Genomic DNA, 13,519 nt, shown 5'->3' with positions numbered 1-13,519 from the left:
TTATAACGAGAATAAAAAGCAAATAAGGCAATTTCCACTTTGGGAAAAGAAAAAGCAAAGTAGGAGGCAACCACAAGCCTTGTTCAGAGATGGTCTCCAATGCTGAGATGCCCACTTCACTCCCACTGGTATCCTGCTGGGATTTTTCTGGGTTGTCATTATTTACCGTCTGTGCAGACACATATTCTACACCCTCAGCTTCTCCTGGGCCCTAAATAGGCCCCTCGGACAATACTTACTCTATTGCCCAGAGCTTTAATCTGACCATGTCTGACCTTCACTGTGGGGAAATGTTAATCACCATCGGTATTAGTCTGCTTGGCCTGCCGTAACCAAATACCAGAGACTGAGTAGCTTCTCAACAACAGAAACTGATTTTCTCACAGTTTTGAAGGCCGGAAAGTCCAAATTAAAGTCCAGCCAGACTCAGGTTCTGGTCATCTCTCTTCCTGGCTTGCAGACAGCTGCTCAGTGGATGGGTTGGCCATTGTGATGGTTAAAAACGAAAGTACGGATACATCAAATATTGGCTTGAAGAGCTCCCTCTGAAGGCTTCGGGGAATGATAAAGAATAGAAAGAATGATAGTCAAGTTAAGAGATTGAGAGGCCAGGAGTGGTTAAGAGTCCTAGAAGGAAAGAAAATGGAAATGGAAAGGACTGTTTGAAAAATGAATGACTGAGAATTAAGGATAGATTCATGCATGCATGGATATATGAATACATAAATGGATGGATGCATGGATATATGCATGGGTGCATAAATGGATATATGCTCGGATGCATAAATGGACAGATGCATGGATATATACATGGAAGCATACATGGATGGATGCATGGTTGCGTGGATATATGCATGGGTGCATAAATAGCTGGATGCATGGATGTATGCATGGATGCATAAATGGATATATGCCTGGATGCATAAATGGACAGATGCATGGATATATGCATGGAAGCATACATGGATGGATGCATGGTTGCATGGATATATGCATGGATGCATAGACAGATGGATGCGTGGATTCATGGTGGATGAAAATTAGGGTGGAATCTGAATGATGCCTTCTAGTACGGCCCAGCTATATTAGGGAGGAAAATAGACAGTTACTCTGTAGAGGGAAGGGCTCACTGCAAGAGAAGAGGCTTCAAGCCCTTCTGAACTCTACAGAGGAGAAACATTTAAGGTATATATTACTAGGGTCTGAGAACTGAAAGGAAAGCAATCCTGAGAGACACTGAGGTGGCCTAGAGAACAAAGGGAAACAGTTTTCTCCTTCCTTCCCACATTTTGGGCCTCACAGCTGAAGTTTGGTACCCCAACCAAGCTTATCCTATCAATTGATGGACACAGTTACTATTTCAAATTGGCATCCAACCAACCCACAAACTTTTATTTTTCTGAACAATGCCCCGACTCACATCAGCCCCAAGAATGGAAATGTGTATCTTTTCCAGTCTTGATGAGCCAATGTCTTAAAAAATCGATATATATTTAGGGTTTTCAAAAGAGATAATGAGCAATTGCTAATAATTATTTGAAGCCGTGAGAGTTGGACCCAGCACAGCTAACGCTACTGTTGAATCTGTATAATACCAGAAAGATAATTTCAGCTTGGTGCAAGGGTAGCTGCCAAGGCTTTCTCAACAATTGAACTGGATTTTCAAACATACAGATGTAATTTTTTCAAGTGGTGCAAATGCAAGTGAATTGAGTTACCGCAAAACGATGGGCTCTTGTACATTTCCTAGAACATTCAGAATTGAGAGGCAGATGTTCCCATGGAGAGAACAAGCCGTTTGTAAGGATCTGGCCTCGTTCCTCCAGAGCTGGATGGGGTGCTGACACGTAGCACCCGTTCGGAGCAGAACAATGAAAGACTCCTCAAGTCATGACTTCTGTATTAGCTTCCTGTGGCTGCTATACCAAATCATCCCAAACACGGGGACCTAAAACAACAGAAATTTGTTGTCTTATAGTTCTGAAAACTGGAAGTCCAAAATCAAGATGTCACCAGGGTTGGTTCCCTCTGGAGGCTCTAAGGGAGACTCTGTTCCACGCATCTCTCCCAACTTCTAGTGGCTACTGTCCATTCTTGGCTTTTAGATGCATCATTTCAATCTCTGCCTCCATCTTTCCATCACCTTCTCTGTGTGTCTTCTCCCCTTCTCTTCTTTTATAAAGACATTTGAAACTGGATCTAAGACATTTGAAACTGGATCTAAGGTCCATCCTAATCCAGGATGATCTCATCTTGAGATTCTTAACTTAATTACATCTGCAAAGACCCTTTTTCCAAATAAGGTCACCTTCACAGGTCCTGAGTGGGCACAACTCACACAACTTCCAGGATGGTAGCCTCCTGTCTACCTCTCACTTCGTCTTCCACCATGATTCCCGCCCCTTATTCACTTGAGGCACACGGGCCTCCTACCTGTTCCTCAAACACAGCAAACCCTCCTTAATCAGGAATGCTGCTCCCTCTCCCTGGAAAGTTAGGCTTCCATTTAACCACTAAGTCTCAGTTCCAGTGTCCCTGCCCCAAAGTGAACTTCCTAGATTGTGCTACATGAAGTGGCATCCCATGTTCCATTCCACTCCATCACATTATTCTGTTATATCTTATTCACAGCATGTATCACCATCTGAAATTATGGCAGGTGTCTGTTTATTCTTTTGTCTCCCTTCACTAAAATACAAAGCTCCATGAGCTCAAGGTCCACCCTGACTTCATGGCCTAAATAAGGTCTCCAATGATCCGGGCAATTTCTGCCCCGTTGTAGATGCTCAGTGAAGAGTTGTTAAGTAGATGATTGACTATAAAATGTTATGTAGGGCATCACAAAGTCAGGCTCTAGAGAAATTGACCTTCCAAAATGAGGGAGGTTTTCAGAATCAAGATCACAAGATATGGGACAAGGAGCATTCTCTTGTCCACAGGTAGAACATGGTTTAGAACAGGTGTAAGGAGTTTATTCTCCAGAACCAAACAGTCTATAAATCAGAGGTGGGAAATGAAGACATACGGGTCATGGAGGTACAGTGGTGAACAAAGCCAGACGTGAGCCCTGCCCTCACTAGCATTTATAAAGATAGATGTCCCCTTGCCTGGAAAAGAGGAGGGGGACCACTACATCTATCCATTCCACAAATATTTATCGAGACCCTACTGTGTACCAGCTGTGGCCTGGGTCCTTGGGATACATCCATGAATAAAGGAAAGACTCCTGCCCTGGTGCAGCTCACATTCTAGCGGGAGGAGAAAGACAATGAGGAACAAATTGCACAGTATGCTGGAAGGCAGTGAGTGAAATGAGAAAGAGCAGAGTGGGGCCAGGGTGGTTATGTGGTGCAGGGACAGCAGGAGGCAATTGTAAGTTGGGCGGCCATGGTAGACCTCACTGAGAAGACAACACAAGAACCAAAATACGAAGGAGGTGAGAGGGTAAACCATGGGAACACTGGGGGGAACAGCATTCTGGATACAGGGAACAGCCAGCGCAAAGACCCAGAGGCTAGAGCGTGCTGGGAGATTGAAGAACTGTAAGGAAGCCACCGATGGTGGATCAGAGTGAGCGAGGGGACAGGAGGTAGGAGACAGGTCAGAGAGGAGATTGTCAGGGTGTGTGGGCCATGTAGGGCCCTGGCTATTGGGAATAAGTATGTGCCTGTGTGTGTGGCTTCTTTCCTCGCTCAGTCATTCATTATTTGGCCTCGGATCCGCTGCCTAATCCTCCCTCTGTAGACTCTACGTTTTTTGATGATGGAGGGAGGACTTTGGCGTTCCTGTCTTAAATCTTCTCTGCTTCTATATTATTTCTGGCTATGAAATATTTGTCTAAGGAGGAACATGCAGTTGAACTATACGTGCCAAGGTGAGCGCAGGCTGTCACACCACAGCTCTTCAATAAACAAACACTCCTACGTATCACAGAAAAGAGCCCTGGACCCGGAGACCACAGTGTCCTGGGTGCAAATCCCAGCCCTGTCTGCTTCACCTGCTGTGTGGCCCGGCAGCCTCTCTGGGCTGCAGCTTCCGGTCTGTAGTATGGACAGATGGCTGTCTGGCCTTAGTTCTCTCTGTCCTTGTGTAGCTTCTCACGCTTGAGAAGTCGAAACCCTGAAGACTGCAGGCAATGTTCCTTTGACACCTTTGATTTTTTCTCTTTGAGCTACTCTGAGTGCCACAGAAAACCAGTCATTAAAAAGAATTACGTCCCGGGCAGTCTAAGCATGTGCTAATTTACTAGTTAGAGGCTGGAAAACAATTCCAACCAGATGGAGGTGCCTTGCCCGGATACCAGTCACCGAATTGTTCACATTTTATTTCTCGGAGGGAGGCTCTGCCATCAGATATCCAAGGGAAGATGCGTTATTTTCTCTCCTTCATCCAAAATTCTGCTCTGGCTTAAAATTCTTAAATATTTCAAGTGTTTGAAACAAGCAAACAAATAAAACCCCTCCTGGATACTTCAATATTTCTGTGAAAGTATGCCCCAAAGAGGAGACGTGTTTGCATTTACAAGGTTAGAACATGCCATGTTAATTGGAAGGCACACATCTGAATCCCAAGTTCCATTCCCAAACATTGACATTCTCACCTGTTTGCCGGATTTAAAGGAAAAGCATCTTTGATCTCCTCTTAAAGCGACAGCACCCTGCCAGCACCTGCGTGCTTGAGTCATCGAGGTTCCAAACACCAGCTGTCCAGAGATCCCTTCATCCTGTCAGCTCTCACTGCTTGTGGATCTCATCCAATAGGCTTCAGCAAAGGTTGATTTATCATAGATAACGAGCACATACTTACTGTACACCGAGCCCTGTTCTGAGAATATTAATAATCTTCACCACAACTTACATAGAACTTGTCATGTGTCAGACACTGCTTCAAGGGCATTAATATATAAATGTATTGCACCCTCATAGCAACCCTGTGAGGTCCATGAACATCTACAATTTGCATTTAAGGTAACTGAGGCTCAGAGAAGCTGAGTAATTTTCCCAAGACCCGTCAGCTAGTAAGTGGCAGATTGGAGTTTCAAACCCAGACAGTCTGACCCCAGCCTTTGAGGTCAATACTGCGCATGTTGAATCCTACCAAATAGAAGCCATTTCCTGTGCAATTACAGCTTGTTCTCTGTAGCTGGGAAGGGGACCCACTTTTACCAAGGGCTTAATGGGTGTCAGGCACTATACTGGGGATGGATATAAACCTGTATTTTATTTGAAGCTCAGAGAAATGTAAATAAAGCGAAGATCTGCCTTCTACTCCTGAGAAACCTCATGTTCAGAGCTTAAGTAACATGCCCAGGACCATGTAGCCACTCGAGTAGAGCCAGGATTTGAACCCAGGTCTTGGGGATCTCAAAAGTCCACTAAATAGGGCTTCTTTCTAATAGGACCATTCTAATATTCCGGAGACCCTTTGAGGACATTTCCTACAACCAAGTGTGTTTTAGATGAGTGGGGAACAGAATTTAGATTGTGAGGTGGTCCTGAGTGTTCATACAAATATTTATCAGATATTGACGCCATGCCAAGCACTGGGAAAGATGCTAGCAATGCAGTGTGGGACAAAACAGACACAGTCCCTGTCCAATGGAGTCTAGCACAGAGGACCGTTGTTAAACATGGGATGAATTGTGTCATTTCAGATTGCAAAAACTGTTATTAAGAAAAACAAGAGGGAGGGTCTGATTTAGTTGGGGAAGGAGGGACAGTGGGGACTTAGCCAGGAATTTCTGCTTTAAAGATATGCTATACGCTGAGTCCTAAAGGATGAGGCAGTGTTTGCAGAGAAGGAGTGAGATGGAAGTGCATTCCAGGAAGAGGTAGCAGCATGTGCAAAGGCCCTGGGGCAGAAAGAAACTTGGCTCTTTGAAAAACAGAAAATTTAGTTTAGCTATATTAGTGTTTACAGGGCCTGAATCACAGGATAATGTAGAGAGGTGAACTTTTGGGGGTTCAGTCAGGGAGAGCTAGCAAGGAATATGAGCTGCAGCTACAAAACAGAGCCATGAAGGTGAGTAGGTCGGAGGGGCTGGCGTCAGAGAGTCAGCCAGCATCCTCCTGTACCTGTGCCAGCTCTTCCTTCATCCCTACTTATCTCTGTGATCTTAGTCCAGTCCCCAGAACTTTGGAATCTCCCTGTCGCCCGGCCAGCTTCATTTTATCCACATCAGCTATTATGACCTTCTCAGAGCTTCTGGAATAAAATTTAAACTCCTTAGGCAAGCACACCAGCTCCTTTGTGATTTGGGGTCTTCCCACCTCCCACCACATGACTCGTTCCATCTCCTCCAACCCACAGAATTGGAGTCCCACTGTTGCCGCATGAGATTCCATAACCCCTTGCCTGGCAGTGGCTGATGGTTGGTTGGATAGATTATGTCAAAAATCTTTTCCAGCTCTAACAACCCAAGAAAGAAACGCACACAAAACAGATCTGCATTTTCCTCTCGCACCTCCCTTTTGATCAAGCCAGAGTTGCCTAACCCCGTGTTGCCACTGCTCAAGGAAGAGCCCGTATGTGGGGGCCGTGTCCATCCTCACTTTCCTTAGACCCGTTTGCTTTCCTTGATTGAGACACATCCTGAAAACAGTGGCTTTAGAAAGAAAGCTGCCCGGAGAGCTTCTTTTGTGCAAAGATGTGGCTGTCAGGTATACTGAGCCTCTCTTTCCTTCCAGGGGAAGCTACCACGGAGTGTTGAACATGCTCAGCCTGCTCCTTCGGCCTCCTCCATGTCTGGTGAGTAACTGACAGTTTCCCAGTGGCTTTGTGAGGGAGGCTTTCTTGACAGCCTGGAGACAGGGGGTGTGGCAGGAGACTCTGGAAGGGCCTCTGAGCTGCGAATGCAAGGCCATCAAGAAGCTGCGGAATTACATCACGGGAAGTGCAGCATGCTGGTTGAGCTATTGGCGCGTGCTTGTGTGTTCTCCCAACTCAGGTGACCTTGGCAGTCTGCAATGCCCAGTTAAAGGACGCAGAAGTTCTGCTATGAAAAAGAAAAAGAAAATAAAACTCTTGAGTTTTGCTGCAAAAGTTTCAACATGCTCTTAGTCCCATCAGCTTAGACTTTCTGGCCTCCTGACCTAGCTCCCACTGGCTGTGAAGAGTTTTCAGTGGAAACTTCTGAACCACAGGGCATTTGCACATGCACCGCCCCCTCCCCCACCATTGCAGCCTAGTCCTTGCCTTTCACCTGACTTCTCCTCCTGCCCACATCTGAACTCTTTCTCTTGACTTTTGTCTCCTTTCCTGCCTCCCCATGGCCACTGGCTTAGTTCAGCCTTTGGCATCCTTCAACTAGATCACTGCCATTGCCTTCTGTCTGGTCTCCTTGCCTTGTTCTAATTTTTTCTCTGCACCATTGACAGAGAACTCCCTGAAGCACAAATCGACCACCTCCCCAGAGTGCTCCCTTCTGCCTGTAGACTGCAGTCCTGAGCCCTTAGCAGGGAGATCCCAAGTGTACCTCTCTAGGCCAGATTACACCGCCAGGCTCCCACATTGGCAAGTTCGGACTGTGCCTCTCCAGTTGGAAATTCCATGGTCACCTCCGACCCAATGTGGCAAAAAGTGATAGTTACATAATTTCCCTCAAAACCTGCCCTTGCTCATTCTGGCGTGGAGCTCTTCTTAGTCAACCAAGCCAGAGTTCTGGGCGTCATCCTCAATACCTCGTCTTGCACAAGCAGTTTCCTCTAACAGAAAGTTGATTTGCTCCTTCTTTTTCAGCAGCTTATTGAGGCACGCCTGACGCATCATAAACTACACTGTTCAAAGCGCACAATCTGTGAAACCATCACCCCAATCTCAGTAATGAACATTCGCATCACCCCCGAAAGTTCCCTCTTGCCCCTTCCAATCCTCCTCACCTTCTCTCCCGCCCATCCCCAGGGAAACACTGGTTGGCTTTCCGTGATTATAGGTCAGTTTGCATTTTCTAAAATTTTGCATCAGCAGAGTCATAAAGTATGTACTCTTTTTTGTCTGGCTACTTTCACTCGGCAAAATCGCTTTGAGATGTATCCACGTTGTGGGTATCAACAGTTCATTCCTTTTTATGGCTGTGCAGAGCTCTGTCGTGTGGCTAACAGATGTACCGTGTGTTCATCGTCACCTGTTGATGGACATTCGGGTTGTTTTGGGTTTCGGGCTATTACAGCTAAAGCTGCTATGGGCATTCATATTCAATTCTTTACGTGGACATAGATCTTTATTTCTCCTGGGTGAATACCTAGGAGTGGAATGCCTGTGTCGGAAGGTACAGTATTGCCTTTGAATAGATCCTGAAAAATTAGACATTGAGTTGTAGAAAACATGTAGAAAATGGTGCATGTGAACCTCTACATATGGTTGTTGGATGCCTACAAGTGTTTATCATGGAACCAAAAAAAAAAATTATGCTTTATTTTTCTTTCTTCCTCCTTCTGCCAACTGTCCTCCTCTGCACCCGGCCAGCTTCTGCCCTGCTGACTTCCTGCCTTCAGGAACAAAGACAAGTCCAGCTTTTCTCCATGGGTCGGGATGGTGTGTGTACCCGGAGCTCTCCTCCCAGCAACAGCAGCCCTTCATGATTCCAGGGTGACTTTGTAACAGACCATGTGGGCTTCCAAAAGCAGGGACAGGCTTGCTGCATATATATCCTGCCACGAGAGTCAGAGAGGAAAATACACGTTAATACTATAAACATCTCCATTTGTCACCACCTTCTCCAGGCAGCAAGTATTCATGGGTCAAAGACAGGTCTGGAGTCAGACTGCCTGGATTTGAATCCTGGTTTGTGTCGTTCTCTGGATGCAAGACTTTGTGCAAGATGCTTTCCTCCTGTGCCTCAGTTTCCTTGTCTGTGAAAAGCAGACCGTGGAATCTCTCTGAGGATTAAGGGCAAAAGCACAGTGTCTAGCACAGAGTAAGTTCTCTGAAAATGGTGTCATTGTTATTATCCAGTCTCCTCCCAGGCCAAGCCCTCTCATCACCATGGCAACCCATGTACCAAAGTGATCACAGGTGAGCTCTCCTTTGATGCTCCCAGAGTTTAAAGCACCACCGCTATTTTCAGCACTCTGCTTTGAAGATGCCTTGTTAACCTCTATTGTTTCATACCAATGGGCCTGAGACTAGCTGAAGAATGAATGGAAATTGCACTGGTATTTTCAAGCAATTAGTTGGGGCAATAGAAATGCCCAAAGGAATGAAAGTAAAACCAATTATGTTAATGCATGGCAATTCACTGCCATTTTCCCTGAGATAATGTCAAAAATCTAACAGAATGTTGGCAAGTAGGGGGAAACGTTGCAGGAAAAAATTTATGATATTTCCCCACACAAGTTCTGTTTAACTAATATTGAACCTTGGTATGACTAATGTTAGGCCTAGGTAAGCCTGGCTTATTAATATTCTTCAGCACATGGCAGCTCTGGGAACTTCACCAGGTTTAGTGGCACTAGAAGGCTGGGAAACATCTAGGGCTGAGTGGGGCTGTCTTTCAGGAACAATTATCTTTTTGAGTTCTGTCTGCTCTTTTGTTTTCTGCATTCTCCACAGTAGGGCTGTCAGCTGCCCCCTCTCCCACCTGTTTCCCTATGCTTCTCCCCGCCATCCTCTTTAAGTTGTGCAAAGATTACGAGATAATTTGCCTCCAGTGCAGACTTCGGGGGCTGGGGTTTGCTTTGAGCAGCATGGCAACATTGCTTCGGGATTCTCTGCTGTATTTTGACATTGAGGTTTCTGACTCAGTCTCTGCTCCTCACTGGGAATTTGAATAGGTAAGGTTGCTGGAAAAATAACCACTGGTATATCGGCAACACGTCCTTTGTGTATAACAAGGGTCAGGTGCTTTATTTCATTTGAGATTTGCTTTAAAAAGGGGAAGGTTACAAATAACCCAAGAGAAGTATTTGAACACACTTGCTGGACCAATGACTTGAGCCTCTCGACTGTCTGGTTAAGAAGCAGTGAGATACGGTGGAATAATTTGGGTTTACAGTCAGAGAGACTTGGATTCCAGTCCAGCCTTAGTTACTCACCAACGCAATGGGGAGGCTAGTCTCTCGCCCCTAGAATTTGGAGCCGATAAGCTTTTGGATGCCAAGTGCACAGCAACTCAAGGCGGCTCAGAACCTTAGTCTCCATCCACTGGGGAAAAGTGTATTTCCACTTTCTCTTCCTGCAACTGTTTCCCTCAGCTACCCAGGAAAAAGGCAGAGCCCAGACACGCCAGGACAGGAAGAGTCCATGAGAGCAGGACTCACGCTGCATCCCAGAGCCCGGTCCTGCTTGCATAGTAGGCATCTCATAGATATGTCAACGGAAAAGAAGCCAAACTCTGTAAAATAATTTTAAAGACATTTATTCTGAGCCACATTTGAGGACCATGACCTGGAGCCACGCCCAAGAAGCCTTGAGCAAGTGGACTCACTGTGGCTGGGTTACAGTTCGGTTTTATACGTTTCAGGGAGACAGGGGTTACAGGTAAAGTCATAAAGCAATATGTGGGAGGCGTACATTGGTTTGGCCCAAAAAGGTGGGCCATCTCGAAGGGCGGAGGCGCTTACAGGTTATAAGTGGGTTTAAAGACTCTTTGACTTGTAATTGGTCAAAGACATGAAGCTTTCGTCTAAAGGCTAGGAATGTTAAGATAAGTAAGTCTATAAATCAGGCACAAGCCACCAGACATACATTTGTTGTGTAAATTGAGGACCTGCAGGTTTGTCTTGAATACCCTTAGGCCTGTTAATGAATCACAAAGGATGTCTCCAAGGGAGGGGGCATGATGAGCCATGTCTGGCCTCCCTCCTCGTGGTAGGCAATTTAGTTTTAGGATATCCCCTTGGCCAGGAGGGGGGTCCATTCAGTCAGCCAGAGTGGGGTGAGCCTTAAGATTTTATTTTAGCTCACAGATACTTGATTGAAAACTACCAGGATCTAGGATCAAGCTGAGATTGCGAATGTGCATCACTGCACATTCCCGGTACTTATGGAAACATTGTACGTGAAGATTTTTTTTTAGCTGTTTCAGTCCTAATGAAGACGGTGCTTGATTGAGATTCACAGCCTCCCAAGCATACCTCACCACCAGGCCCCTTCTCCAGCCCGTTTTGTCAGTTCTTTTCTCGACAGCTCCGTGTCTAGCTGGCGTGGGCCCCACTCAGCCTCCCTCTGCCTCTGACCTGGGTAATTACTTCAGTCCAAGCTGCAGCTCATTACCTCCCTGCAGGTGTTGACGGAAGCAGAGCTGACCTCTTAGGAGTTCATTAGTCAGATGCCAGAGGTAGAACATGGACTCTGATTGCTGGGGCCTCTGTGGTAGGGCTACGGACTAGAAGTTTCTCTGTTTGAACAGTTTTGTACCAGCCTGTTTAAAAGAAAAATAGTAATAACCTGTCATGTTGTGGCTATCTCCCTAGAGGATGCCTTGTTGCCAGACTTTACCGTGGCGTGATGCTGCCCACTTGTATTTAGGGCCAGGTGGAAAATAACCCTTAAACTTGTTTTTATGCTTGCTCTAAGACTCTTGCCACGCTCATTACCTAACACATGGCCTTACCTCTGAGAAGCCGCTGGGGAAATTCTTGTTTGGTTTTTACTATGAGAACAAGCAGAGCAGCTGGTGGCAGAGCCATGCAGCACAGTGCAAGGGGAAAGGAGGTAGGTCTTGGAAGGCTCAGACCTGGGTATGAATTCCATCCTTACCACATACTGGCTCTGCAGACGTGGGCCTCTCTGTCACCTGCACACTTGCAGGAGGATGCCTAGCGTGGAGGGTTGTTGGGAAGATTAGATGAGGTAATATATATAGAGGCCTGGTATTTAGTCTGTGCTCAATAAATGGTAGTTGTCTCTTGAGCCCAGGAGTTTGAGGCTGCAGCGAGCTATGATAGTGCCACTGAGCTCCAGCCTGGGCGACAGACTGAGACCCCATTTCTAAAAAATAAAGTAAAATAAAATAAACTAATGAAACGTAATCGGCACTGTTGTTTTTATATATAGACATGTAACTCTTATGGTTGGGTAGACGACCTGAATATGCCACCCCCAAAATAGGAAGGGTGGTCAAGGTGAAAGCAATTAAAAAACAGGTGCAGAAAAGCTCTCTGCCTCCCTCTATTTGTCCAAAAGCAGGACGTAGGTTTACAAAGAAGAAAGATGTTCTGTTCCCCCTCTCTGCCGGGGAGAACAAAGGTTGACCACCGAAGACATCTATAGACCCTATTGACCTGGAGCTGGAACCCGGAGAATCAACACTGACCCGCTTTGCCGGCCGGACTTTATCTGCCATGCACTTGCCTCCCCGTAGAGACTCTAAATCCTCTCCCTTTGTCTTGTCACTTCTCTAAGAAGTGACTGTTCTTTGCTGAAGATGCTATTTAAGCTGAAATTCAGAGCCACCTACTCCTTCCCTGGGTGTCTCCCATGTACATATGAAATATACATGTTAATAAACTTCTATTTGTTTTTCTCTTGTTAATGTGTTTTTTGTTACAGGTGTTCATTCCAACCAAGAATTTAGGAGAGTTGGAAAAAAAATTGTTTTTCTTCCCCTACAACTGATAGTCTTTGTTTCTTCCAGCTGGACACCGGGAGGCACAAAGGCAGATTTGTGGCCTCCAGCAAGTGTTCCGGACTCCTCGGCATAGACCGTGTGTAACAGATTTTGCTCCTGGTTCTCTGTCACTAGAGTGTTTAGATTTCTTTATTTGCATCTTCTTAATTAATTACTTAGAATGTATCAAATCTAAAATATTGTATACATCTTTGATAACTGCCTCAAGTCCAGTTTGGGACAAGCTAGAATAGAAACATTCTCATTCAAGATTAGAGAAAGAAAGAAAAAAAGGACTGTGGCAGCCTCTGGCATTTCAATTTTCAGTGGTCAATGTAAAAAATTTGGAAGAAAAAAAATCAATATAGAGGCATCCAAGAACATGACGAATGTTCACTCTTTAGAAATGAAATGCATCTGCTTCCACCAGGAGTTCCAGGAGCGGATCTATTTCCCTGTTGTCTCCGTTAAGGTTTGTTTTCTTGAAAACCTATTATTGGCCCAAGTGGAGCCAAATGTCAAAGTTTTCAAGTCAAGGTTGTTTGGTTCCTAGTCCTACTCATCCATTCTCATTTCTCTCTTTTGTGAGCCACGTTCCTTTCAGTACAAATATTCCAATCCTGTTCTGGGAGATTCCAAGCACTCTCCCAGTGATCAAAGTCAGTGAGAGGTATGGCTTAGACCTGGGTGGCCTGGGCATGTCACCTAACTGAGCTCACCTTCTTTTTTTTTTTTGAGACAGAGTCTCACTTTGCTGCCCTGGCTAGAGTGAGTGCCGTGGCGTCAGCCTAGCTCACAGCAACCTCAAACTCCTGGGCTCAAGTGATCCTTCTGCCTCAGCCTCCCGAGTAGCTGGGACTACAGGCATGCGCCACCACGCCCGGCTAATTTTTTCTACATATTTTTTAGTTGGCCGATTAATTTCTTTCTAATATTAGTAGAGGCAGGGGCGGGGTGGTTCTAGCTCTTGCT

The sequence above is a fragment of the Propithecus coquereli genome, unplaced genomic scaffold, assembly GCF_000956105.1.
Source record: "Propithecus coquereli isolate 6110/MARCELLA unplaced genomic scaffold, Pcoq_1.0 Scaffold27, whole genome shotgun sequence".
Taxonomy (NCBI): domain Eukaryota; kingdom Metazoa; phylum Chordata; class Mammalia; order Primates; family Indriidae; genus Propithecus; species Propithecus coquereli.
The sequence above is the reverse complement of the archived record's forward strand: the minus strand, read 5'-3'. Positions refer to the sequence as shown.